This window comes from Neopelma chrysocephalum, unplaced genomic scaffold, assembly GCF_003984885.1.
Source record: "Neopelma chrysocephalum unplaced genomic scaffold, ASM398488v2 Primary Assembly neopelma1_22, whole genome shotgun sequence".
Taxonomy (NCBI): domain Eukaryota; kingdom Metazoa; phylum Chordata; class Aves; order Passeriformes; family Pipridae; genus Neopelma; species Neopelma chrysocephalum.
Window position 1 is genome coordinate 1,252,184 of NW_020897689.1, and position 27,122 is coordinate 1,279,305.

Sequence of the window (27,122 nt, forward strand, 5' to 3'; positions counted from 1 at the left end):
GAGTGGTGGCCTAGTGGTTAGCGTGCAGGACTTTCACTGCTGCGACCACCGGTTCGAGTCCCCGGTCTCCTGGCCTGATGGAGGTCGTTAGCCCTGTGTGGCCATCCATCTATGAGAAGGTCACTCTAAACAAACCTACGTCCTGAGGACCTCACTGCCATTGTCCAAGCTTACTTGGCCCCGGCAGATGAACCTTAGGATTAAAGGGTGGGCTCAGTTCAGCACAGGCTGTGTCTCACCTAAAAAATCCATTGCGCAGGCTGGAAAGGTAAAAAGACCTTTCCCCAAATCTTCGTTCGCGAAGATGGGCCATTATTATATTAATTTCTTGTTGTCTCTTTAGGAGAGGAAGGCAAAGTGCTTTCTTATTTGTTGAGCTGACCTAGACTAAAACCAGACCAGCTACAGCAGCACCATCCTGTGGTTTTGCAGTTAATATGGCCTGAGCTAGGGAAGCCATCAGTTGACAATTTATGTTTGTACACTAAAAGGTACAACACCATTTAAGTGGTGTTCTTTCCGATTTGTTAGATTTCAGGTCAAAATAAAACAATCTTGAGCATGCAAACCGTGTAAGCTCAGGAGTCATTGGTTCAAGACACAGTGAAAGATGGAAAACCTCATCTTTGCTCAGAAACCAAATGTCCTTTGTCTTCTAGGAAGAATTTTGCTTTGAGTTATTGCCTGCTGTGCAACTTTTACAGAGAATTTGACTATGGGAAGGAGAAATTAAAGGACATTAATAGTATCAGAAGACAGAGGGTGAGAACAGATGGCAAGTTTCTGAATGGACTGAAAAAGACCTGGATTTCCTCTAGTTTTAAGCAGAGATGGGGACAAAACCTGTTCAGTACCATTCCAGCTAAAAAGTCCTGACTGTGTGAAGGGCTGTTGAATATACCTTTGCCCTTACAAGTATTTACAGTATTACTGATGTTTGACTAACTCAGTTTTTTACCAGCTACTTTCAGATTGATCTAAATTTCAGAGCACAAACAAATACTCATAAAAAAAGGAAACTTCTAACTGCATGCTGCAGAAAAAGCAGAAAAATGTTTCTGCTATCAAAGCTCATGTAGGAATTCTTCATGGGCAAGCTTACAAGGAGTATACCATCTCTTGAAACAACCTGAAACAGATGCTGAACTACTTGAGGCTTAGTTCCCTGAGGCAATTTTTGTACTGTAAAGTAGCACAACCAGATGTCACTACCTGGAAGGCCTTCAACTTCCATTGTACTTAACATAATGTGAAGATGACCAAACATTATTCAGAGCTGAAGACTAAATGCAGCAGAAAACCTAATTCTCCGTTAGTTCAGCATGGTCTTCTCTGCAGAATCACTAATGTTTGAAAGCTGACCTTTAATACACATGTGACTGATACAGCTGAAAAGTGGAGCATGACTCCATAATGCAGCAGAAAGGAAAATACTGGAGCAGAAGACCTAACTGGAAGAAGTTTTAAGCCTAAGTGTGGGAGAGCTGTGAGCTCCAAAATTATTTCTCCTGCACTGATCCTGTAGTGTTGTCCAATAACATTTTCACTCCCTTATAGAAAGAGGATGCAAGATCCTCCAGCATTTTCCAAATAGGGTACATCTATACATGTTGCTTTCATGGTATATTTTGGGTTTTTCTGAATTGCATTTTCCAATAAGTGTGTTGAAAGAGGGTCTTTTCACCACAATCCTATTTTGTCCTATTTGCTCTTTGTTGTGCTTTGCATCCTACAGCTCCCTTCCCACATTCATCACACTTTTATCATGCTCCTGTTAGTTCAAGGGGCTTTTTCCTTCCTCTTCTCTCCCAGCTCTACTGTTTTGCACATGAAGACAAATACAGAATCTACTGCAACAGCTGCTCCTCTTCCCTTCCTCAACTTGACCCCAACATCTCAGTCCTTTCCACTTTTTTTTACCCTAACTTTGACACTCCCATCCCTAATTTAACCCCCTTTTCTCACTTCCTCTTCTTTCACAATTTCATTTTCCCAAGATACTGATTCTCACAGAGGTCTGGATATCTTTGCCTGAACATCCTTTCAGGGTTCCCGTTGCCAAGCAAGACTCCAGCAGGAAATCAAAGCAGGGTGAGACTCTGTTGTTATGAGTCAAACACTTCAGGTAAAAGTGGTAGCAGAAACCATTCAGGGCGACTGATCCCAGATGTGGCCATAGTGCAAGAATGTCTTTCATTCAGCTTTCTTGTATATTTTCACCTCTTCCCTTACCTCCAGAACCATTTAATTTCTCCTTTGTATTGCAGCCACTGATTCATCAGCTAACCTTTCCATATTCCTCTCACCACTATTTGTCCTTAATAGGAAGTTCACTCATTCATCCAAACAGGATTCAGTCTCTTTCACTGTCAGCCTTCCATATCCTTTCAGTGAATGTTAGCCTGTCAGCTTCAGTAAACTAAACTCACCCTCTCCTTGCTTTTTCTTCCAGCATATGTGGTTTTTTCCTCCATTTTTTCTCTCTCTTATTTACCACTTTTTCCACTAATGGTCAGCACTGCTAATGTTAGACCTGATTTATCCCAATATTTGGTTCATGCAGGCATGCATGGTTTTCACAAAACATTTCTGGCAGAACTCTTGTGATGCCACTGATTTCTCCCAATACTAATTCATTCTCTCCTTCTTGGCTTATCTTCCAATCTAAACCATACTCCACCTCGAAGATAACCAAATTACAGGCCTCCTATCTTGGTAAACTTTTCAGCGTTCCTGATTCATTTCTCAAGCCATCCTTTCTTCTAATTCCCACTTCTTCCTGTCCCCATAAGAACATGCCAACTTTCTTCAAGAGAAAAAGCCAAAAGATGACATGACTCACATACACCTCACCTTTTCTTTCAAAGTTGACTTCAATACATACTGAACTAAAGCAGGTTTGGAAAAGGGCGGATTGTTTTTTTCAAGAAAAATTGAAGAACATATTACTCTAACAGCTCAAATCATTAATAGTGTTTGTGTCCGGGTTCTGAAAACCCTCGTGTGATCTGAATGAAGCCTACATGACAAGTTTAATGTAAGTTCTGAAACATTATGGTTTCTACAAGTTTTTGCAGCAAAGGGGCCACCCAATACTGACAACTGAAAATAGAAAATAACCAGATTGTAATTAACTCTGGGATCTGTTGCTTTGTGGCTCACTCTGAAAAGTCATCTAACATCAAAATATATTCTGAGTGCCGGTGGTTTGCCAAGATCTAGCCCTTAATGTTACGTTAAGAGGGTTTATTTGTGTTTAATTTTCCTTATTTCATTTTCTATTCTGACTAGGGCTGTGGCATCTTTGTTTGTTTGATGAATAAAATACGTTGCCTTAGAATGATGTTATTTACATAATGTAGCTTTTAAATTCACAATTTGTTTACAGGAATGAGGACAGACAGAGTAATTTTGTTATTTTCTTACTTCTGCTCTGCTGGATGGAAGTAGATTTTTCCCTTGAGTCTGATGAAACTTCACAATAGCATGCTTCTTTCACGGATCAAACTTCAGTATTTGAAAGAACTGCAGGAAAGTGAGATTTCCTGTGAAAAATTCTCCTTTTGGAATTTTGTCTCCAATCCATTTTTTAGTTCAAGGAATAAGATGATGCACAAAAGAAACTTTCAATATTCTAAAATCTTATTCAAGAAAACTTTCCTTACTCATTGCAGTTCAGGGCTTAACCATACTTATATATATTTATATCTATTCAAATCGATTTTATTTTAATTTAAAGAAAAATGGAAAAATGTTCATTCCTTCTAAACTAGTCACATCAGGAGAGTTTGTCAAACTTTCCAAGAAATATCTGCTAGGCAAAACCCAAGCACGACTCAGGATTGCAGAATCTCAGAGGAAACCCACTGACAACAGAAAACAATGAGTTACCTATGGTAAGGACCCCAAGGAGATTCTGTTTGTCAGAAGAGAGGCTTGTAGTAAAACCTCATTCCCACAGAAAACAGTGGAGTGTGTGACATTGTACCTCCTGCATAGCACAGGAAGTCTCTGCATTGGCCATTTCCTCAAAATTTATTTTTTCTAAACTGTAAAAAATGCTCCCAAATCAAACCCATGCTGAAGGCTCAGAACTGAGATGTAGTAATACATACAGCAGAAATCAGTGTTAATATTAGAGGAGCATATACCACCTTAACTGTAGTGGTGTTTAATAAATGACACTTCTGAAATACACCAACTGAATTCTACTGGTGTTATTAGTAAGCTGTCTCCCGTACTGAAGGAATGAACAAGGACAATATTGTTACTTATAATTCAGAGCTAGCTTGTATGAAAAAGACATGTGGCATCAGGAAAATGTAATTAATTTGGTGGTGTAAGCCTTCATAAATTATCAAGTATTCCCAATAGCAGTCCTGCAAAACTTACAGAGAACATGAGCTGCCTTTAAATTACCTAGTTCTCTTGCTACTAGAATTCATTTAAGGTGGTTAGATACTGACACAGTATTTAAAATGCTCAAACTATTGCAATGGCTGACATATTGAGCTACCTTTAATTAAGACCATAATGTTCCTTTGGGCCATATGTAAGACAATAATCTGTGTCCAGAGGCTGTCACTCTCTTCTCTAATGGACTACAGCACACAAAAATTAATTATAGGGGAAAGGTTGCTGCTCCAACTGGGACTGGAGTTTCAAGATTCGAAGGCAAATGTTTTGCTGTTGATCAAAACGAAGAGCAACAGCCAACACAGTTTTGCAACAGCCAACACAGTTTCTGTCACATAGCACTTAACCCTCACTTCCAGCATTAACATCAGCAAATTTTTTGCCTGAGGGGAAATTTTTATATTTTTCTGTATTCATTCACTTGTTCATTACGATGCCATCACAATTTTGCCTATCAAAAATGGGGAAAAAAACTTGATTTGAAATTTCAAAAGACAACATCAGATCAGAGCTCCCAGCCACAAGATTCTCATAGGTCTATATCAATAGAAGCAGACTGCAGCTAAACAAAGATTTCAAAACATTTTTCATTGTTATTTGTTTGCATTTTTAAACAAATTAACTTAGAACCTGATAATGTTTTTTATGTTTGCTTTCAGCAATAGTGAATTTCAATGGTAAATAATTTTACAAGAGGGGTTGCTTGCAGACACAGTAAATTTTAAGCAAACAGTATAAAACATTAGTTAAAACAGAATTTCAAATCATAGATAGTACTACCCATTGTCCAAAACTCTTAACTTTTTGACTCCTGAACTAGAGCAAGCAATGCTGTAGGAAACAGAAAGAAAAACATTCTCTGACAAAGATACACTCATGGTAAACTCCAGTTACTTATGTTTATCAAAGGATCCTCCTGTGTTGTGAGCTTACCACAAAGATTTTACAACTCACCATCAAGCTCACCGAAATATTCTCTTGCGTTAAAACACATCTGCACAGTATTGACACTGTGTTTGTTCCTACCTAGAAGAGGAACAAGGAAGAGTGAAATGTGAGTTATTGCAAATATTTACGGTGAAGCAAGGGTTTAGAGATGGAGGAGAAAAAGGCATAACCTAAGTAGTAAGGTTGAAGACAAATTGCTGACTAAAAGGAGGAGACAGCAATGATGGTCTTGACACAGGATGGCCCATACAATTTATCAACAGATGATCATCAAAATTCAGAGATGCACTACCAGAACGTATTTGCAGGCCCCCTCCTCCAGCTTCAGGATACAGGCAGCTCCCATGAATCCCAGGGGAAATCTTTCCAGCAGCAGTGTTCCCTATTTCAGTAACACCTGAGATGATTAAATGAAACTCAGCTGTAAATTTGCAACAAGGCTACAGTCTGCAATCTGAATAGTATTAAGAGGAATGAAATAAAAATGAAATCAATGCTCACAGGATAATGTAAATCAGATGCAAATAAGCTTCTATTTTATTTGTCTTTTCTTTGTTTCTTTCTAATAATGGCATAGTTATCTGATCAAATGCTCAACAGTTACTTTAAAACTCAGTGCCTCTATTATTTTAGGAGATTTTTGGGGGGACAGGGGCATAGCAATTTCACATTTCCATAAATAAAATGAACCCATATCTTCGCCTGTGAATAACTTCAAAATGCAAGTCAGAATCAAATCTATGAATATGAAATGACAAAAAAACCATTCTTATTACAAAAAAAACATAGAAGCAGGCATTTTTCTATCAGGGCCTTCTTCACGAAAGCAGTGCTAGTGTGGGCAGCATTGTAGCTTTGTAAAAGCCCTTTGCCTGTTATTTCCAGCTAACACAAACATATATGTGTCATATATATATCAGTGATACATGCACCATAAATCCTCATTTTCTCTGATCAAAGTGCCTCAAAAAATGTATCCTAATCTAGACATGCTATACTAGTAGCATTTATCCCTAGGATCTTAAGGGTGGAGGTTTCATGTTTGGTTCTGCTGTCAAACTGTTGTACTGATTTGATCAGATTCCTCAATACCAATAAACCAGCTTCCTAGTCTGCCATATGGAAATATTCCATAGTTCATTTTTTTTCTGAGCTGCAGTATAATTTACTTCTCTAACACAAGCCCAGCCCTCATGAACCTTCATCAACCTATGTATTTAGTCTGTAACCTTAAAGATAACAGCTAACAAAAAAATCAAAGTCAAAGCTCAAAATACCTATAGAATTTCCTAATGTCTCTGTTGCATCATGTGAGTACTTCAGTCCTATTAAAACTATTTTGAAGCCAGCAGTCATTCTTCAATCTGCTCTAGGCCAGCCTGACACAAGCCTGTGTCACTTACCAGAAGCAGGCTTAAATTGTCAGAGGGTTTGTGTTTTGGTAGATATCCCACTACAGGTGAGGCAATCGTTCTCATATTTTCCTAATTTCCAAAACTAACCCTTCCTTTGATTGACTGTAAAGCAATAATCAATAGCTGAAGAAACCAGTGTTCAGCAAGATTGCTGTACATTTCTGTTCTCATCTTCAGTGCCTGAGTACCTAACAAGACTACATAGCCAGTCCTTCAAGTCCATTTTAGCTATGGGTTCATGGTATAGGCAAACATGACTGTGCAGCAAACATTGCACCTCTGTCTCAAAAATTCACTTTTTATTCCCAGTATTAAAACTTCCTTGGCAAAGTGTGGTCTGTTCTAGGACAGACACAAAAGCAGGCTGACAGTCTACATGGTGGTTTTTCACATTCAAATGGCCTGAACAGTTTGAAATCAACACAAGAGCTTTTAGAGTGCCCTGAAAACCTCTGGTGGAGCTTGTCAGATCAATATCAATAACCAGCAGGAAAGATGTTTGAACTGAGACAATTGGAATCAAATCTGTTATGATACCACTATAGTCTTTGAAGCAAAATGTACAGCCAAGCTGGAAGCCAGGAGAGAGAACAAGAACTTCAAAGTTCAAAGGAACTTCTCTTTCTTTTCACTCCCACTTCACACATAGCTTTTAGCTATGTGTTTCTGCCAGAACAGATTGTTCTGGTGCCTTGAAAATGTACAATGGCACCAGGTTGACAGAACTGGTCACTGTCAACTATATACACCAATAAGTATCAAAATAAATCAAAAATCTCAGACGAGCAATGAGACCCATCAATCTTCAGTCTTCATGGCTTTTTAGTAGGCTGTCAGAAAAAATACTGCCAGACACAAAAAATACTTCCAGACTTCTCCATATTAAATCTTGCGGGATTTGTATCTTCATCTATTAGCCCCATTTGAAGAAACAAAGTCATGAATGGAAAAGACCACCAATCTATTTTATTAGTGGCCCAGGTGTATGAATACAATCGTGCTTTGGTTAATCTTTGTCTAAGGGGTTGCTCAAAGGATGGCTGCAGCCTTTTTGATTAGCCCTCGGTATGGGGGAAGGTGAAGTGTGAGCAGAGTCACAGAGAAGGCACGTGTGCCACAGCAGCCCAGGTAACTGGCATTAGCCGGGAGGCATTCCTGCTGTCCAGCCCTTAAGAAGACTGTGTGGCTGAACAGCTTTGGTCAGGAACAGAAACAGAACCCCTCGGGCCAGCCACTATTGGACCACCCAGACCACTGAGTCAGCAAACAGGCAGCTCCTTCGGGTAGGTTTTTCTCCGCACAGAACCACTTTCCTTTGTCCCACAGGTATGTCCTACTTTTCCAAAACCTTTGCATCATCTGATTCTCTCAGTTTCCCAGTCATGAATTCTTCCTCCAAACTTTTTCGCTTTTACTGAAGTATTCAAAAAGCCCCCTTCAAAACTCAAAAGGTGAGCAATGCAGGCAGAGTCTGGACTGCTCTAGACAGTGAGGTTAGAGTGGAAGAGGGATCTACCACCCATTATCACTAACATCCTATTTCTTTGACATTATCACTTAATTATCTTGTGTTGTTTATTTAAACAACAAGGCAATTAAGAGACATTGTCAATGGAACAGAACTCTGGTCTCTGCTGTGAGATAAATGCCAAGATATTTAACAGGCAGCAGCATAATAGGAGAGAGATTGTTTCCAAAGCACTGGGCAGTGGTTGCTGGAACATGTGTGCCATTGCTACTGCAGGATACCTTACAGTCCTTCTCATAGTCATTAATTGTCTACTGCTGGGAATTCCTTTGGTGCTTTCTCCAGATACAGTTGTACCTTATGAATACACCTAAAATACTCTGTTGGAGTTTGGCATTACCAGTAGGATGCTGTAAATGCCAAGTGCCATGAGTTGGAAAGAACTTTCAAAATAACAACCGGAGTAGCAGTGACTTACAGGAATTAGCTAAACATAATTTAGGAGATAACTTACGGTCCTCATGGGATGGAGTAAAGGCATTGTCCTATCTCATCAGACCCACAATTCATCTAATCCAGTGGCTGACAGCACCCAACAGCAGATTGTTCAAGGCGCATATCTTTGCACCAGGTAACAACAGAACAATATACCTATAGGATAAGTTTCTGCCCAAGATGGAGAACTAGTGGCGTTTTCCATCCTGCAGTAGCAAGAATGATTTGTCATTTCATTGTTTATTCTAATGCAATCATGCTAACCACTTGCACAGCTTACTGTATTTGGAATACTTTTTATTTTGTCTGGGTTTGCATGAAATAAGATTGGAAATTTGCACCTACTAACTATGCAAGGACAACCAACCACCTTTGGTAAGCACAGAATGGTCTGATGGGAAGGAAGGGGATTGGTCTGAGGTTTGAGGAACTTTATGAGAGAAGCAGTTCGGAGCAGGTGAGACGAGCATTCCACATGGAGCACTTCAGACATGGACACTGAAGACTACCATCCAACCTTGCATCACTCTCACTGTCTGCTTTGTTGATGGAAACGTGGTCTTTCCAGGAAAAGGCTTTCTCCAGTCTAGTGGCATAATGCATAATTATGGCAATGATTGACCAGAATGGCTTGAAAATATCTTTTCCAGTTGTTCTTAAGGGTGCAGAGTTCATGTTTTGGGTTTATGTTCATTTCTATATAATCATTTTTATACAACAGAAATAATAGCAGACTACTCTGTGAGTTACTGCTTTAAAAATGAATGTATTTATTTATTGATATTTTTAACTGCTTACTTACTCCTTATTGTTCTCCGGGGCAAAGGGTCCACCTCTGCTAGAAACACAGCATTTAAGATTCTGGTTTTGAGCCTAGGAACTGCAATTGCAGAAATGATGTCCACTGTGGGACAGAAGCAGGGGATAAGAAATGGAATGGAGGGATGGAAGGAAATGAGAGCTATCAACAAAGAGACATAATCTGTTCTTTAATACTCTTCTGATATTCTACCTGTAGTTTTTGACTATTTTCTTTTTTTCTCATCACCTTTTCTCAGTGATTCCAGACACTGGGGAAACACTGCTGTTTATGTTGCATAGATTATTATGACAAATGCCACCACCACTTCTTCCTGCTCTATCGGATGAGCAAGCTCGATTGCTTGATTATCTAAAGATCATGTCTGACTTCAATTATCATTACTTATTAAATCAAGTTTGACTCAGAAAAATAATTAAATGTTTAAATTAAGGCATTCTACTTTGTCACACACTTGGGTCTGCTGCCAAGTCTATGGAACAGTTGTTAATATTGAAAATGAGATGAAAGATGTTCTAAATTTATCTCTCCATTATTTCCATTCAGCCTAATAATGGACATTTGACAGCAACACGTTGTTGAGACAGTGAGAATCATTTCTTAAACAAAATGAGTCCACATCTTCAAAAGTAGTCTCACAGAAACCTGGAATCATTCAGGGTGGAATAGATAAAGGTTCATTCACCTGGGAGCTGTATTTTGGCTGCCTTATGGCTCAAATAAAAATGAACAATTTTCAAATGAATATAAAAATCATTCTTAAAAGACTCCAAAAGAAAAGTATATATGTATTTTCCAGCATCCATATATAAATTAATATGTACCATCTGGGTTACATCTGGTGATATTAAAGTGTTGTCTCATGAGCAGAATAGGTGTGAGAACTGTGAAGCAAAGCTGAGCAGTTCTGGCACTTGCTGCAAAGGAGACAACATTCATATGTAGCTCCAAAAGTACACTGCTTTGTCCCTTCACTGCTGCTGTTTTACATCCCTGCCTCCCTGCTTTTCTCCCATATTATTGCCTATATGTTCATTTTCTTTTTCCTAAGAACTTCTTACAGCATCTCCACAAACCAGAGTGCCATTTCCTTTAAGTCCTGGGTTCAGCTTTTGCAGCAGGCCTTCAGTCAGGGCAGCAGTAACACTGTAAGTGAAATCTATGGGTCTTCCATTTCCTATGGTGCTCCCACAACAACCCTCATCCTCTTCTCACCATTCTCTGAAAATTCTGCTCAGAAAAGCATACACCTAAGCATACGCCTTTGGTTCCTCTGGTTGTCTTCAGTCTCTGAATAAACTGTTCCAGTGGCTTGCCTGTCTGTATTCCATCCTTTTCCAAGATTTTAAAGGCTGTTACCCATCTGGACCTCTCCTCACTGTCACCTTCCTCTCTTTTACCTTAAATTATCCATCTCCCCCAAACCATATGTGTAGCTGCTTCATTGCTTTCCGTGGTCTATCTGGACCCTTAGTCATGTGGGGTCTGTGGGATCCCAATGAGCATTTGTTTGACAATTATGGTCATCTCCTAAAGCACCGAAGCACACCAAAATTGTCCAGCTGCTCATAATGCCAAGACACCTCCAGGTACTTTACAAAAGGCTGTACTATGAATTCAGCACACATTACATAGTTCCAAAGTAAAAATTGAAGATAAAACAAATCATTACTGATTTTAAGAGTGATCTACATACAACCTAGAATAAGACTAGGACATCAGCACTGTCCACAGCGTAGAAAGTGCAAGATAGAAACAGGGAAAGATGAAAGGACTACCTGATGTCTTCCTGTGGACCTCAAATCCGGAGGGCTGGTGGGCTGTATTACCTCTCAGAAGTCAGTTCTACAGTTGAAAAATTTTTATCATCCGTATACATATTTATTTTTTTTATTTTCAAATGGAATCAGGTGGGGTGTTAATTTGATAACACTGATCTTCCCACAAAGCAAGGGAGTGGATTAGATGGCCTTTTCTGCTCCTTTTCAGACCTATTTTCTTTGCTTTTGTCAGCTACATAATCACAGTGTGAGAATGGCCTTCTGCCCTCTTCTACAGACAAACCCACCCATTTAAAGAACATGCACATTTCAGAGGAAGTGTATGTAAAAGCTCTATGCAGAAATCAAACCTCAGCCACCCTGTACTGAACACAGTGCAGGAGCAGATGCCCAACTTCTGATTTACCACGCGTGAAATTAACGTGCTTCAGTCCTCATATGAGCAAGGGAGAACAGCACACCATTACTCACCTGAATAGATTAATCTCTTTCTGCATATAAACAAAAAGTATGTCTGTTCCTCTCGCTTTTTATATAGGGTATGTTCATCAGTAAGGTCTCCTCTCACCAATGGATCTGCAGTTCCATTTCAACATGTAAAAAGTGTGTCTAGAAATGTGCATAGAAAGCCTCTTTTAGCTCTGACTCACCAGACACCAAGTTACACACAAGTCTGGCATGTGTTTCTCTCTTAGCAATGCATGTAGCACTGTGTCAGGCTCTGGGCTTTCCTAATATGCTGATATTTAGGAGATCCTGTTTGTTTTCTTTAGGTCCTTTCCTGAGGGTAACACTACTTGGAGAGGGGAACTGGTTATTTTTTGACAACTCAAGTTGTTATGCCTTCACACATTTTAACCTTCAGAAATTGGTTTTCAGACTGACATCAACTGTCTTGAATTATGGCAAAAGGCGGGTATGTCTGAAGCTTTCTCTGCAAAATGCATTATACAAACAAGGCACAGTGACAGCCTGAATTTCTTCCCAACACACCTAAATTAATCACATAGAAGGAAGGATATTTTCTCTGCCTTTTACACACAAGAAACTGAGGCTTACAGTTAAGCAAAGAGGCTCATCACTGTTGTGGACCAAGGACTGGCCCCAGTGCTTTTGCTGTGGTCGTCAACCCAGAGGTGGCATCTTCTTTTCACACAAGACAAGTTGTCTTGAACTTGGGCTCATTGCAGCAGAGAGGAATTAAATCAAAGGTGTCTCCTGTGGATGAACTATGGTACAGGTGGGAAAGCTACAATATCTTTTTATTTTACTTTTAAAAGAAACTAAAAAATCTGCAGGCAGAATATTTTTTCAGGTTTCTTTCCTAACCCTAGAGTGGCTGTAAAACCTCAGCAGTTAAAAATGTTTTCTCTGGCTCCAAGTCTAATGCATCCATAAAAATTACATTTTAAATAAAGAAAACATATTTTGTTCCAGCTCCAGAGTTGCCCTAAGACATTACATATTTTCTAAAAATGCATTTAATTATTTATTTTAAAAAATCCTTCAATACACCATGACTGAATGATTTGTTGAGAACTCCATATACATTCTGATCTTCAACTTATCAACCCTAAACCAGCATTTTGAGGTCTGGTAGAAGAAAAGTCTTAAATTAAAAATCTTTCATATTTTCCCCTCAAGAGCACATTTAGTTCATGGCCTCATTGGAGGTGTCTGGGGTTAGATTTTTTTGTTCTGTGAGAAGTAGAACTCCCTTTGTTTTCAGGTCAAGTCCAGATAATTTCCAGACAGCCTGAAAAGGTTTCAGAACCTCAGTAGTAAGAGAAATGTCACCACACATTTTAGTCTCTTTGACTAAACCTGGGATTGTACCTCTCAGAGCAGAAGAGCCTCATGAGGTGTGTGGGTCTTTCAGAAAGGATCCATCCTGAGCATGCACTGCATGATTTCCATTGTTCTTTCCGAGCTCTAGTAAGGGCTCCCTCTTCAATCTTGAGCAAGTCACTTAACAATTTGCATTTAATTTTCTTCTTTGCAGAAAGGGAAAACTAATTTTTACTGGCCTTCAGGCATATCGTACAGAGAGATCAATTCACATGCTTTCAGCAGGCAGCATTTTGCAAATGCCTGTTTTAATGGAGCTGTTCCAAGTGAGGACAGGGGAGGAGAATGGATATGCTCAGACTGCCCATGAGAACAAGTTGTCAGGGTTCACAGTATGCAGACCTCTGCTGTTCCCTGAGCTTTACTGTGTCACACAGGAGGTAAAGGACAAAGGTGAAATTAGGGGTTAGAGGGGAAGAGCTCCTTTCAAGGATGGATATAACTATATAAAACTGTTCTCTGCTTTCTTCTCTATTACTAACTCTTCTAAGAGCCTCCAAAACTTAGTTCCTGGAAACCTACATACAGTATGGATTATTCTTTCCTTGTTTTCCCCCCTTATTCTTGCCAAAATGTTCTACTGTAAAATTCTCCTGTGACATATCACAGGCAGCTTAGGTCTTGACTACCCCTCACAATTATGTATGACCAGGTAACCATCATCCCACTCTTCATTTGTCAGGTGAAATACATACCGACCCACACAGGTTCTGGTATATCTCAGGTCCATGTGGGATTCTGAAGCAAAAATTTGGAAAAGGAGCAATGAGAAGAGTTGCTAAAAAGAGTAGAAGAGGTCATTCAGGTGTCTTTAGGTTCAACCACCCTCTGTCCACTGTAGTTGACTGGGAGTATTTTGCCTCCATGGAGTGCAAGTTCACGGATTTCCACCTCCAACTTACCTTCCTGACTCATTCTGTTGCCATAAGTCAGTGAGAGCTGTGGGATAAAAGCTGCAGCGTCACAAGAGGTAACTCTGTCACCAGCGCCTGTGAGCACAGTGCACAGCAAAACTGTGCCCAGGGAACCTCTGCCTTGCCAGGACCAAGACACAGGGCACACAGGGCCAGCAGCACCCTGCCTTCACAGGTACACTTGCTGCCCACCACTCACAGAGCTAAGCCAGTTCCCTGATCCTCTCTGGAGCTCTTCTGGGGACTCCTGGAGATGATCTGCATTTCTCTGCAAAACTTCTTGATAAGCCTTTTTAAATATTGAAAATAAAAAGGTGACAGCAAGAGCAAGTGGGCTATAGTCATCTACACTTGGAATACAGTGAAAGGTATACATCCTCTATTTTTTTTATATAAAGTGATTTTAATTTCATGTCTGGAAGTGCCTGCTGTCCTCTTCCAAGACTCTCAGTTCTGCTTAGTATGAAGCATTATAAACATGGTTAAGCAGAATCTGTTTATGTTGGAATTTTAAGGGAATAAAAATATTTTGACAGGTCTGCTAAAAAAATGCCATGGCCAGCTCTGTCTCATGCTAGAGAGCATTAATGTTAGGGACAACCATAAAAGCCACTTCTCTCCTTATCAGAGAGAAACTGGAATACTTCCTTTTTTTCTCCCACAAAGGACCGTCACATTCGCCCTAAAATAATGAGCATTGTTTATTCATATCCCAATAATTTTGGTTAGGCGATGATGAAGCCATCGCAAACATTGTCTGCTAGTCGAAGACCAGAGAGACAGCTCTCAATTACCACAGTACTGTTTTGCTAGATTCCTGATTCCTGATTCCTAGCCAGAAGCAGCATCGTCATCCTTTTGCTAGAGGTGACTATGAGAGCTGAAGGAGTAAAAGAGGAGAGTGGATTAATATGAGCGTACGGTTTTGTGAAGTGCTTCACCTGACTGGTTGTTTATGAGATGTCAGCAATCCCCCTGCTGCCATGGGGCAGGGTGTCTGTGACGTGAACACAACCAACGGCAGTACCAAATGGTGCCACTGAGAATTAATTGTCTTTTGTTACATCAGTTTAATGAACTGTTTTTCAGGGACATCTGGCTTCCCTGCCTGAGGGTGGGGAAAGGTACCAAGGAGGTAGGAAAAGGCTTTTTTCTTCAGCACATTTTGTCTCCAAATATTCCTATTGTTATTGCTTGCTGCCATGGCCCCACTTTTCTGCATGGTTGATCCACACTGCTACTTGTTCCCTTCCAAATACCTCCACACACAGTCTCCTCCCACATTCCTCACATTTACACTAAAAAACACTGCAGAGTCCACTTGAGGCTTTTCCCTGGTTTTCATGATCTCTGCTAAGCTCTTTTCTCCTCTAAGAAGACCTCACCACAGCACACAGAGAGAACAGGTACTGACCATCGCAGAGTGACTCTTGCCACCATTTCCTACATTAACACACAGGATCAGTGTCTCTCTAGGACAACTGGGACTTTATTTTTACTAAATGGCCTGTGAAAGCATTTCCATTAGAGTTGGTTTGCTGCATTATAACTAAGTGGATGGAACAGAGTGAGGGTTTATTTATCTAGGGAAGTTTGGATCAGATGGAACATCTGGTTTTCATTGAAATCCTCAACTTTACAAAAAAAAAAAAGAGTCCATCTGGGTTAGTAGAGACTCAAGGAAGGCAGGTGGCTGACATGATTGCAAGAGAGTTGAAACAGGATCAAAACATGAGCATCCTCTGAAGTCTCGGTTTTAGCATTTTAGCATCCAGTTTGTAGGCCTGAATTAGTAAAAGGATTGCCTGTAAGTGCTAAGTGTACAAAGAATCACGTAGTTTCTCTGTTTTCTTTTCTTTAATTGTAAATCTTAGTATCATGTGATTTAGCCTAACCATTGCACAAGTTTGAAAAAATACATGAGCAAACATTTTGCAGTGGGTAACACTAACATACTCAGCTTTGTAGAAGCCTCAACACAGCCATGTTGGATAGACCAACTGCTACTTGTTTAGAGGCACAGGATATCCAACTTAGCTGTCAGTGCTAGGAAAGAGTTTCGAGAGGGATGAATAATGCTAGGAGTCAAGCCTGGCTGAAAGATTTCTTCTGAAAGAAGTCACAATACGCGGCATCTGCTGCTGTAGTTTCAGGAAACAGGAGTGATGAAAAGAGAAACATTCCCTCAGTCTGCTGATGCTCACCACTGTCCCCAGTCATACAGGATGACCCAGAGTCCCTAGGATCCCTAGAGAACAAAGTCCTTTCATTTTTAACTAGGTTAGACTTCCTTTTTAATGTGGGAGATGTGCCCTGCACAGTACAGCAATTTGTCCTGGCTATCACATTTGATCTGGAAAACACTTATTGAGGAAACAGAGATGCTGCCGTAGGAAAAAACATTGGGACTGGCAGAGACTGTTGAACATTTTTCTTAGGCACCAGGAGGTGCTTTGAAATGGTGCTTTGCACTTTCAATAAGTAGCCTTAATGTCTTGGTACTGTGTCTGTGTGAGAAATAATGTGAAGAGGTGCCCTGTTTGTGTATGGGTTTACATGTCTGTTTGGTTGGCTATGCCTGGCTGCTAGCCTGGCCCTGAGACTGTGGGTCAAGACCAAGTGGTATCATTTTGTGATTGAACCATGAAAGTGATATTTCAGTTAATATTTTACAGATCAGCTAAGGATTACATGAAGGAGTCAAAGAAAGAACTTAGGTCCCTCGATCCTCAGTTCCTGCTCTAATAAAGGAGTGATTAACATTACAGTTCATTATTACTTTCAATTTCAACTCCCAGATGAAGCTAGAGGAACTGCAGTACTAGTCAGAATCCTATTTTCTGCCTGTCAGTTAAGCAAATGAAGTCCCAAGACAGTCTGACTCACCTTCATATTTAAAAGAAAATTCTTTATTCCAACACACCTGTGTCTTTTTTAAAATGTGTCTTTATTCTGAAAAGCGACTGTCAAAAAATCACATCCTTTCACTCAATAGATCTATTCTCTGTCTGTATTTTTATACAATGTATTTAGTAGTAAAATGAATTTTTACATCTTTTTCTTTCACTTCTTAGGTTTGACAAAGGTATGAGGGAAAAAGCTGGTTTCCGTTCAGGCTCATGTGTCACCAAAACAGTTGTTAAATGCCTTCCGTTTCCAGGACCAAAATGCTGCTTTCTCAACTATTCCTTTGCAAACTCAGAGGACAATTTATTTGCAAAGGTTTAATTGTGAGCAGAATTTGATGTAATGAAGCTTTAATGGCAAAGCTGTATGAGCCAGAAAATGCACAGCTTGACTTTCAGATCCCAAGCTGAGTCTGCAAGTGGAGATGCTTCTAAACTGAGAAAATGTCATTCAAGTCACTCAGGCACAATAAGTGTGAATCCCTTACCACCCTTTTTATCATCAAGAACAGGCTCATATGAACACTAATGGAGGACTAAGATGCTGATGGTTACTTCTGCATAACCAGGGTAGTAGATAACGGCAAGACTCAAAGAAGCATTGTGTAAAACCTGTAAAAGCTCAACACACACAAATGACCAAACGTGTTTTCTTCAGAGCAGAACAACTGCGGTGCACCAAAAATGCCCCATCTTTCCAACTCTACCAGTTTATGTAAAGAAAAATGTCTCCTTAGAAATCTTACCTTGGGCTTTAACGACTGCTGTGATACTTCCACTTTTGCTCAAGAACTCACCTGTAAAGCCTTGCAGTGTGATGGCCATAAAAATCCCTTATTTTGGGTGAAGGATAGTGAAATGTGCCAAACAACCAGGAGTTCAAGAGCGGGTGTCTGTTCTAGGTGACAATAATAAGTACAGCAATATTCCTTGGAGAAAACAACAAAACAAATAATTTTTGCCAGCTAAGAGTGCCCAACAAACTTTCCAACTCCTCATTCAATTTACTAGTGTGTTCTAAAAATAATTTTTATAGGAAATCAGTATTTAGAGTCTCTTCACTCATCTTTCCTGCCTCAGGTTCTTCCTCCAGGCAAAACCAGCCTAAACAAAATAGCTGACACTGTCCTTTTTTACATAGGCAAGTACTGAGTATCTGGAAACTCTTGGCCTTTGGGAATGTTACCAGGCAAAGCCAAGCTGGTTAAACAGCCATCTGAAATGTCGCAGATGGAAGGTAAGAAGGTAAAGGCAGACTTTGATAATTGGGTAACTCTAATTGTTGGGAGAATGTTTTGTTCTGCAATTATTTATTGCTTACCACCATTATGTTGTTGCCAAGGACTAAGTTCACCCCTGCTGCAGCTTTGTAATTATTTGTGCACTGTGGTTGAATCATAGAACGGTTTGGGTTGGCAGAGACCTGGACATTTTGAACTAGATCAGGTTGCTCAGAGCTGCATCCAGCCTGAACTTGAATGTTTCCAGGGATGGGATATCTACCACTTTTCTGGGCAACTCATTCCAATTTTTGTCCACTCTCACAGCAAAAAAAAATGTCTTCCTTATATCTAGTCTGAACCTACCCTCTTTTAGTTTTAAACCATTACCCCTTGTCCTGTTGCAATAGGCCCTACTAAAATGTCTGTTCCCATCTTTCTTATAAGCCCCCTTTATGTACTGAAAGGCTGCCATAAGGTCTCTTTGGAACTTTCTCTTCTCCAGCTCAACAGCCTCAACTCTCTCAGACTTTCCTCATAGGAGAGGTCTTCCATCCCTCTGATCATTGTCCTCCTCTGGACCCACTTAATAGGACCACATCCTCCACTGAAGACTCCAGAGCTGGATGCTGTAGTTCAGATGGAGTCTCACGAAGGCAGAACAAAGGGGCAGAATCACCTCCTGGATCAACTGGCCGCACTTCTTTAGATGCAGCCCAGGATATGGTTGGCTTTCTGGACTGCAAGCACACATTGCTGGCTCATTTTCCGAATGAATATCAAAGGGCACTTCAGATAGTTGTTTTCTGATATCATATTTATATCTCAACAATCAAATTAAATAAAGGAATTAAAGGCCAGCTCTGATCTTGTTAAATTTATTGTCATCCTGCAAATTGATGGAGATACCTTTAAAAGTGTTCCATAATAGCTCAATTCAGCTGTCGTGTAGTCAGTTATAACTTGCCCTATTTTTGCATAATTTATTTCCCCTAATATTTTGATTTATTTGGCCAAACATACCAGTGTTACTGTATTGCTGACTTATTTACTTGTTTCAAAAACTATAGTTCCTGACTGGTTTATCAGTTATTCCAACAAAATAGGAGACAGAGCGCCCCTTGTATCTTCAAAGTGCTGCATGAGGTTTTAGCACTCATCTCTCATTAAATTCAATGATACTCAAGCTAAAAGCATGAATAGTTCCCTCTCTTTACTGCCCTCTTACCTACAGCTAAGAGACAGGCAAGCCTGTGATCATTCTTTTCTTCAGGTGCCCCATGTTAACCCAAAACTCAGTAAATACAGTTTTTATAACCCAGAGTCTTTTCAAGCATTAGTCAATGCAGCACAATGCTCTTTCTTTAGCTTCACAGTACAGTGAGAGAAAATATACTCTGATGGGCTTGTTCATAGTCTCTACGCGGTTGTCAGTGCTTCATTGCTTATCTGCTATATGTGCTATGAATATGTCTAACAGCCACTTTACTGTATATGGGCGTGTGTAACTAGCACTATTTAAGTGGAACATCAGATTTCTCAGCATTTTCTAAATGACTACACTTCAGTGAAGTGAATTCCAATGCCAAAATTTTAACAATATTATATAATAACGAATACCTATTAGTGCTAAAAAAGTTTCTCCTTTTATTTATTTATTTATTCCTTAAATAAAAAGGGATCCCAGAGCAGTAATTATAAATCTTCACCTGACAGAAAAACTACATGCTCTTTTTAATGCCCAGGTAACCCAAAGTCTTCTCTTTCCAACAACGCTTTTACATCCACCTAAGAGAGGAAGAGAAAGCTCCCATTTTCCCTTGTGTTGTGCTATGGAACAAGTGGACACAGAGGCTCAGAGCAATGAGCTCCTGCTCAGAGCAACCTGTTAGCCCCCTTTAAGAAAAGATAAGCAGCAACTTTACTAGCTATTGTTGGCAGCAGCTCTGACCTGTGCTTCTCCCAGCCTGCTTACCCAAGACTATAGGGAATGAGACCTGAGCTCTGTGTATGACATACTTGCCTTGTGTGCCCAAAGAGCATCTCAAAATGAAGGGCAGTCTCACCTAATCAAGCAGTTTCTCTCTTTCTCTCCCCTTTTCAAGAAGCAGCAATGTTATTCTGTTGATGGTTCTATTTAAAATTTGTTTTCTTAATTCTGTACTCTAATTGTGAAAGAGTGAACGATATTGTACATATGAATTAGAGCTGAATTATGCTAGTGGTGAAGCTACTGGTTTTCTCTGAAAAATGAGCAGGGCAGCCTTTAAATCTAGATTCTTCTTCCTGTTTAAATTGTCTGCTAGAAAGCAAAAAGCCCTTCAAATAATTTAAACACAGAAGGCAAGTCCTCATCCTAAATCCAAAATACAACACTATACCAGCTACTAGGAAGGAAATCAACTCTATCCCAGCTGAAACCAGGACAATGCCTAATTCGAAAATAAACTGAGGTGATGCTTTTCCCAGTAATTAAATAATTCATCACTGGAAACCCCAATAAGAATGTGCTAATTTCAGTTCACAGTAGATGCTCAAATACAATAAATTACAACTCTCTATCACACTCATACTCCTTTTATGATTACTGTTATGCTATGGAACTAATGCTAAGGCTAAGTGTTTTGTGTTACCACGACCTTATAAAAATCTTTCTTAAGCCTAACAGAAATCAAGTGTTGGTTATGAAATGTGAATTTCTAGATAGATACTCTCCTAAAACAAACGAGAGACTCATACCAAGGAATTACAGCAATAAACAGAGACACATTTAGTTTGTTGTGTTTTTCTACTGATGGTAAGAGTGCAAAACTTCAAAAATATAAAGGAAGAAGTATTTGTTATAACTACCCTCTTTCCTATGCCTGACCACTTCTGAACTGATCTGGAGCAAAGCCCCAGTGCCACACTGTTTTTAAGAACAAGGGAATCCTGGTTGCTCTGAAAGCATATTAACAGATAGTGGAAAGACTGTCACAAACACCAGAGAAAAAGCACTTTCTGTCCAGATTTCTTTCTTGGTATTTTTGTTCTCCCAAATGCAATTCCACAAGTTCATACCCATAGACCATTATTACCCAGAACACAAGAAACAATTGGCTGCGGTTACGCTTTTCTTCCATGTTCCCTCCTTTAGTACTTCCCTTCACTCAAATATCATCTCATATCAATGAATCAGAAAGCAGGTTAAGACATGCCGCTGTCTTGACTTTCTATAAAACATTTTAAATGGATAGCACAAGAAACAGCACTCTAGTCCTCTCCCCTTTTAGAAAATATATTGTTCCTTCCAGCTTTTAAAGTTGGCTCTATTACAGATTAATTTCCTATACATTGTCACAGTGATAAGTAACATGTATACAACTCTATGGCTCTTGAGCCTTATTTCTACTTAAAAGTAGCTGCATCATATCCTCCAGATTGCTGACAGAACTGGAAGCAGATGCTTTGGAAACCATTTGGATTTCAATAAAGGAAGGAGCCTTTTTCTGGTTAATAGATTATGTACAGATTTCAGTGGTTGGATTGCAGTCATAAACCATAAAACTAGAACCTGAGGTAATGAAATTCAGCTTCTTCCTTGTTCAGAGGCTTTGTGAAAGATCTTGAGCAAGCAGTTTAGACTGATATAGAAAGTAAGCATTTCCAATATCTTTAAGAAAGTGTATTTAACCTTTTCTGTTCTATGAGAACCATCTCAGAAAAGCATTCATAATTATATTCTCTAAAGGTTCAGAAGTGTCCAGATACTATACTGAGACTCCAGAAATTCTTTTGTTGGAGCCTTCTTCCCTTTTCTGCGACATTATGTTTGTATATGATAAGGAAAATTTTCCCTCCTTCCTGGCTACACCTCTTCTGAGTGGGTTATAATGTAAGCTTCTTATAAGAGTAGTCATTTACTGGCTCACTAGAAGAGTCTTCTCCTTTTCCTACAAACCGGAGCCATACATGGGGAAGAGATCATACATGATCTGAAGAGGTGTTATTTCTTTTTCAGAAGCTAACAAGGTCTCCCATTCTACCTATGCATTTCCTACTACCCTACCAAACAGAACTACTAACCATAGCATCCATTTGTCTACTTTCTTCAGAGGGTCTTTTTTGATAGCCACCTGTGGGAATTTGTGTTCCAAAAAGTCTAAAGGACTTAGGGTTTATTGTTGCAATGCCTGAAAATCATTTGACCAACTCAGCCTGCAACTAATGCTTTTTGCAGACAGAAAGGGGCAGGCAGCAAATACAAGTCTTATGACTAACAATCATTAAATAGCTTGAAAACATTCAAGTTTCTAAGATGTTTACAAATTGCAAGAGGAACATTTTGCAGAATAAAACTGCAGTCCTGGAGCTTAATACTCACTCTACTATTTCATTACCGTTCCTGTTTTATATTAGCGCACTGAGCAATTTGTATGCGTCTGTGGACTTTTCAGTAACGTAGACCCAAAGCAATTGCCAAATGTTATTCAGGGCTGCTAATACGTAATAGTTCTAATGAATAATGTTTTTGTTAAGAATGTGGCAAACTGCTATTTATTCAGATGAATTCCAACCAACCATAATGCCCGGGTCTTACTTCTGAAGTATGAACACAATAATTACCAAACACAATTCTAAAATACAGTTTGTTAACTTGGAGGAGATTGTGACATACACTTAAAGTATCCCCAAAGGTGCTTTTGGTTGGTTTTTTTTTCCGCTCTGAGTCTTTGTACATGTAAGCAGGATCTACACTTACTGAACTCACCAGCTGGGTTTCTTGATACATTTCTGCTGCATGCATCAAGATCCAATAACTGAACGTGAGACATCGAAGCAAGCAGTTACCTTCTTACCCAGAGGATAAAGGAGAAAATTAAATTTCAAAATTGTCAAACTCTTTTTCATTTTTTATTATGTTTAGGCTCCAAAGTTACTTACAGCAGTTTTGAAGATATCCTCAGAACACATCCCAGAATCAGCAGGCCTTTTAAGTTAGCAAGAAGTAGCACCAGAAACAAAAGCTGTGTATTAGAACCAAAAGCTATGCAGTTTGCTCATGGGCCCAGGGAAAGACCTGCACAGAGCTGTCAGAATCAAACAGAACCACAGGTAGCAGGCTGAGTTTTTGCTAAATGGAGAACAAGAACAAGTGTTGAGGGGTGTCATTGGCTAGACAGAATCAAATCAAATACTAAATTCAGCAACTATATATTTATTAGTTTTAAATAAACACATACAATATTGATGTCTTACTGGGGCACAGAGGACTGAAAATTCATTTAAAATGCTAAAAAAATTATAATTAAATGGTTTTATTGGAGATGAAACTAGAAGTGGCACTGAAAACTGAGATCTAGAAAGAAGTAGATGAACTCAAAAAAAGGATAACTGAAAGTAACACATTACTGTGGAATTAAAATTGTATGAGTATAAAAACATTTTGGAGACTAGCCTAAAAAGTTTTAAATCACCTGGTTTTATATCTAAAACTAATCATGTGAATCTGACTAACCTGTATACTGTTGTAGGAATTTCCCATCAGTCAGGACTGTTCAGGACATACACTTTCTCCTGTCTCTCTGCAGAGTTTCTGCTGAGCTTGCAGAGTTGTAGACATGTTTTATACTGGCAGAGAGTCATAAGCATTTCAACTTATGCACAGATAAGAGCAGAAATTTGCAGCCTCATAGCTGGGAGACAGATGATACTGCAGGTGCATTAGTATGAATACAAGTGCCATACTTTTTATCATGACTCATCTGGGAATTTAAAGAAGAGTCAGTCTTCTCTTCTGCAGCTGAGAAAGGCCAGGGAAAAAACCTCTGGAAAAATTCAAGCAGCTGGGCTGAAGAAACATTTTGGTTTTGTACAACTCATAGTTTCTAGCATTTGGAAAGTACAGTCAATACTGAGACAAGGAGGAAAAAGACTTGGGCATATAACTAGTTAGTAAAGGAAGAGTGTTCCAAAAGAAAGGAAGGGTGTTACTGCAGACTGTAGCACATCTGTGAATGCTCTATATAGCCCTGATCTTTCCCATTATCAATGTAGAGTTTTTTAACACTAGATGGAAGTGATAATTTTTGGAGGAGCTTGTCACATACATGACCACAAGAAGGCAATTAACAGTTGAGGATGGCAGAATCTACTTTATGGCAACACAGAAAGCAATATCTCTATGGTTGTGACTGATTATGCTGAAGCCAATTCTCACAGCTTGGGATATAAAGGAAGAATTTGATTTTTAAAAAAGTGAAAAATGTGTTAGGGAAGTCATATGTTTGTGTGTGTGTGTGTGTTTTGTCCTGAATTCTTCTCCTGATTGTTTGACATTGCTCTCCCACAGCCCATTAGATCAGCACAAGTGATGGCAAGCAGGCAGGTAGACGCAGATTAGAGGCTGGTGGGAAGAAGGTAGAAACCTTTAAAACTAGTTCTGCTTCCTTAAAAATACCATGTTAAATAGCACCTGGGGAGACCTGATCTGGAGAGAGTAGGAGACTTTTGTATCTGCCACAGGAAAAGGGCAGTGATCTAGGCTTAACTTGGAGAGGTTGTGGTCTGACTGATCCTTGTTGCACAATCACAAACCTTTGTGGAATCCACTTAGTTAGGGAACACTGTCCTCATGAGAAGAATAAATGGTCTCATGGTGTCTAGCCCTGCAAAACACAGTTCATCCAGACACAGTTGTGGTCAGCAGAGCAGGATGAATTGATTTAGAGTGGAAAAAAAGACTTAATTTTATCAGAAAAGGTCAATTTTTCTGCACTGGTTTTATATACGGGTGCAGAAAATTATTTTCTCAGTCACATCTAACTCCAAATTGTATGTTACATTGTAGTGGGTTTCTGTGGCTGGGTTTTGGTACCGGGGGGGGATGCTACAGGGGTGGCTTCTGTTAGAAGCTGTTAGAAACTTCCTCTGTCCCGTGGAGCCAATGCCAAACAGTTCCAGGACATACTTCCTGCCACTGGCCAAAGCCAAGCCAATTAGGAGCAATAGTAACGCCTCTGTGATAACATATTTAAGAACAGAAGGTTGTTGTGCAGAAGAATTCCAGCCAGGGAAGAGTGGAGTGAGAACATGGGAACAACAAGACAGACACCAAGGTCAGTGCAGAAGGAGGGGTAGGAGGTGCTCCAGGCACCGGAGCTGTGGCCCCTGCAGCCCGTGGTGCAGACCATGGTGGAGCAGCTGTGCCCCTGCAGCCCATGGAGGACCATAAGGGTGTGGAGATCCACCTCCAGCCCATGGAGGAGCCCATATTGGAGCAGGTGGATGCATGAAGGAGGCTGTGACCCCATGGGAGGCCCAAGATGGAGCAGGGTCCTGCCAGAGACCTGCAGCCCGTGGAGAGGGAAGCCCAAGCTGGAGCAGGTTTTCCAGGGTAGGACTTGTGGCCCCTGCGGGGAACCCACATGGGTACAGCTCATTCATGAAGGACTGCACCCCATGGAGGAGTGACCCATGGGACAGCAGTTTGGGAAGAGCTGCTGTCCAAGGGATGGACTCACACTGGTCATCAAGGACTGTCTCCTGTGGGAGGGACCCCACGGGAGCAGGGGAAGGACTCCTCTCTCTGAGCAGCAGCAGAAACAACAACTGACCATAACCCCCATTCCCCATCCCCCTGCAACGCTGCGGGGGGAGGAGTATTTGTGGTGGGTTCACATTGGCTGAATGCCAGGTGCCCACCCAGCTGCTCTATCCCTCCCCTTCCCAGCCAGACAGGGGAGACACTAAGGTGGGAAAAGAAAACAACATAAATCATGGGTTGCAATAAGGCAGTTTATATTTATGCAAAAAAATAAAGTAAAAGCAGTGTGCGTGCGCACAAAGCAGAAGCCAGCAGTTAATCTCTACTTCCCATAAGCAGCGGTGGTCAGCCACTTCTCTGAGAAGCAGGGCTCCAGCACACGTAACAGTTGTCAGCAGGCAGTCATCAGAGACAACGAGTGCCTCCAGTCCTGCTCCTTGCCTCAGCTTTTATATCTAACGTCATATGATGTGGAATATCCCCTTGGTCAGTGTGCGTCAGCTGGCCTACTTGTGTCACCTCCCAGGATCTCGCCCTCGATTGAATGTTACAGTGCTGTGCTCAGCAGTAGCCAAAAGATAGGTGTGTTATCAACACTCCTCTAGCTACCAGTGTAGAGCTACTATCAGGAAATAAATTCCGGCTCAGCCGGACCCACACAGTATGGAAGGAAGGAGTGGTGGGGGGAAGGTGTTTTTAAGATTGCTTTATTTCTCACTCTTTTGCTCTGATCCTGTTAGTAATAAATTTAAGTACTATCCCCACTTTGAGTCTGTTTTGCCCATGAAGGTAATCAGTAACTGACCTCTCCCAGATCTCATCTCTACTCATGAATCCTTAGCTGTTTTTTTTTCTTCTCTCTCCTCTATCCAGTTGCAGAGGGAGAGTGAGAGAGCAGCTTTAGTGGGTACTTGGTATCTGGCCAGGGTCAACCCCCTACATACATATATTGGTATCACCCTCTTAGAACATTTTCTTGCTGGTATTTTAAAATGGAAATCTAATTTTAAAAAATCAAAAGGAAAGAGAAGCTAGTTATTTTTGACGAAAATTTTCACTTTCCCTGTCACTGCATGGGCTGGGGGGTCTCTCTCAGTCTGTCCTGCCCCTCTGCCCCAGCTAGGGACAGGGCAGGACAGGGGGCAGCCTGGGCAGAGAGACAGTGGGCAACTCCCTGGAGCACAGACTGGCCAAGGCTGGAACAGGAGGTCAGGCTGTCTGGGAGCATATCTCCATGCCACCAAAGGAACAGACCACTCAAGGCTGCCCTGTCTCTAAGCCAGCTCTGGGCTGGCAGCTAGATCCCCAGAGGGGGATGCTCCCAGGGTCCTCACAGCCCTCTCAGAGACAGGTAAGGATTCCTGGG

The 27,122-nt window shown here is 40.4% G+C and overlaps 2 long non-coding RNA genes across 2 annotated transcripts in view; one reads left to right on the forward strand and one right to left on the reverse strand.

Moving 5' to 3' along the window:
- Window positions 1–5,020: 5,020 nt before the first annotated feature.
- LOC113965855 overlaps window positions 5,021–27,122 on the reverse strand; it is a 42,398-nt gene continuing 20,296 nt past the window's right edge. Inside the window, exons 2-3 of the long non-coding RNA XR_003533668.1 lie at window positions 11,815–11,952; window positions 5,021–5,761 (exon numbers count right to left, since the gene is read on the reverse strand). This is a non-coding gene — a long non-coding RNA (uncharacterized LOC113965855). The remainder of the gene's footprint in view (window positions 5,762–11,814; window positions 11,953–27,122) is intronic.
- Window positions 15,169–18,789, forward strand: LOC113965892. Its single transcript, XR_003533676.1, has 3 exons — window positions 15,169–15,240; window positions 18,153–18,248; window positions 18,760–18,789. It is a non-coding gene; the product is annotated as an uncharacterized LOC113965892 (long non-coding RNA).